We start from the raw sequence: 2559 nt of genomic DNA on the forward strand, positions 1-2559 counted from the left end.
TGGTGGTGGTGGTGATGATAGTGATAGTGGTTGTGACGTAGAGGTGGCGGTGGTGACAGTGGTGGCGGCAACGACAGTAGTGGTGGTGGTGGTGACGGCAATGGCTGCAACAATGGTGAGGATGATGATGTGGTGGTGGCGGTAGAGATGATGGTGGTGGTGGTGGTGACAGCAGTGGCTGGTGCGATAGTTATTGTGATGACTTGGTGGCGGCGGTGGCGGTGATAGTGGTGCAATGGTGGCGGTACTGGTGGTGGTGGCGGCAGTGGCTACGATGTTGGTGGTGGTGGTTGGTGATGGTGATAGTGATAATGGTGGTGACGGTGATAGTAGTGGTGGTGACAGCGATGGTAATGATGGTGGTTGATGTGCCTCTGGCAAATGCGATTTTCCAAGCTGGAAATTATAATAATTAAGTAATAAAAGAGAAATTTAAATACATATTTGCTTATTATCTTGATTCCTCTATGTAAATGATATTTCTCCCCTATTGATTGTGTTTTTACAGGAAAATGAAATAAAAATTATAAAAAGCCTGTTAATGCAATTCCAGACGGGTGTAGCACACTACAAATTCCAGCAACATGGCGCGGACCGGCATCACACTGGCGCGGACCTGCGCCAGTTTACGAACTGTGAAGCGGACAATTGCAAATGGCGCCAACTAGCGCAAAAAATTCATGCTACGTAGCGCCACATGAAGCCACCTAGCGCCACACTCTTAGGGAAATTGGTTTTTGGCAGTAGAGTGGCGCCCAGTGGCGCCAACTGGCTCCACTTTCCGAGGGAATTGCACCGGTTTGTCATTCGGACAGAGGAGTGGCGCCACACCGGCGCCAACTGGCACTGGTTTGCGGGAAATGAGTACCGTGTTTTCTGAAGGGTATTTTAGGAAGAAGAAAAAGAGAATTATAAATAGGATCCTTATGACAGAATTAGGGATTCAGACCTATTCTATTGAAATGAGACGACGGTGGTGCTCCGAGAGGATTCTGCAGATCAAGTTCTTCTTCATCTTCTCTTTTAATTTTATGTTTTTATTGAATATTGGATTTTTAGCCATGATTATGTTGGCTAGTATTTTTATTGTAGTTAGGTTCACAAACCCTCTGTGAACCCTTGTTACGACGGATTGGTTTACTTTTACTCGTTTATATAAATTGTCTTTATCTCTATCCTGAGCATATTTATATTCTCTTTATTAGAATTGATCAATCTGATAGTTGAAGATAGTTTGAGGGTTAGAACCCTAGATAGGAATATTGGGGTTTTCATCCTGAAAGGGGGTAGGATAACGGTTCGTATGCATGCTAGGAATAGATGTGTATTGAATTGCGGATGCCTAAATTATTGAGTTCATTGCTTAATACCATGAGGAAAATTGCAAGGAATTGGGGTTCCAATTGGGTTTAAAGGGTTAACCTTGCAAGGAATTGAGGGTTAACTATTAATATTTTTTAGATAATAATTTATCCGAGTAATTTTATAAATGAATATTGTAAATCAATCCAGAGTAAGGAGTGAGGATCATATGGTGAGTGTATCCTAGCTACAATGCTTTTCTCCTTTTTTACAAATCAATTCATTCTTATTCTTATTTTTATTCTTCAATATAAAAATACAAAAACAAGTGTTTACTTTTAATTTTACTCAAATTGACATTATTTGTCACAAACAAACCCTTTTGAACTCTTCCATTCTTGAAAGGAATATTAATTGATAAACGATCACAATCCTTGTTGAGACGAACTTTACTTACTATTATATTACTTGTGCGATCAGTATACTTGCCGGGAAGCATCAAGTTTTTGGCGCCGTTGCCGGGGATTGGCTATTCTTTTATCAATTAATTTTGATTTTTAAGATTGGATTTTGATTTTTTTTTTTATTTTTGATTTCTCTATGATTCTTGAACAGTGCTACTAATCCCTTTTCTGAGTTGTATGCGAGGTAAAGAGACAGAATTTCCACCTGACTTGGAGATTACAAAAACATAAAATAGAAACAGGAAACTTGCTCGGAAGAAGCTTGCATTCAACAAGTTGGGAATTTTGTCTGAAAAAGCGCACAAGATAGCAGGGAATAATGAAGCGGACAATGCACTCTTGGACACCATTCTGACGCCACTATTTAACAAGCCCAATTCAAGTATTGTCCATCATGAAGTTGGCAACAATAATTGGGAGCTCAAGTCTGATAATATTCGACTGGTGGAGAGAGCTCAGTTTGGTGGAGAGGATGATGAAGACCCTCATAGGTTCATAAACAGATTCCTGATGATCTGTGACTCGACTAAACATCCTCAAGTGTCCAATGATGCAGTCCGGATGAGACTGTTTCCTTTTTCTCTTAAAGGAAAAGCTTTGAATTGGTTAGAGAGGCAACCTGCGAGAAGTATTCCCTCATGGGAGAATTTATCAAACAAGTTCTTTGTGGAGTTCTTCTCGATGGAAAGATACAATCAAATGGTGAATGATATCACCAATTTCACTCAAGCTGAGGGTGAAACTATGTGTGCAGCCTGGAACCGGTTCAAAGATCTAATGAGGAGGTGTCCTC

Source organism: Gastrolobium bilobum, unplaced genomic scaffold (assembly GCF_033153095.1).
Source record: "Gastrolobium bilobum isolate Gb01-03AN ecotype WA unplaced genomic scaffold, APGP_CSIRO_Gbil_v1 utg66492, whole genome shotgun sequence".
NCBI lineage: Eukaryota > Viridiplantae > Streptophyta > Magnoliopsida > Fabales > Fabaceae > Gastrolobium > Gastrolobium bilobum.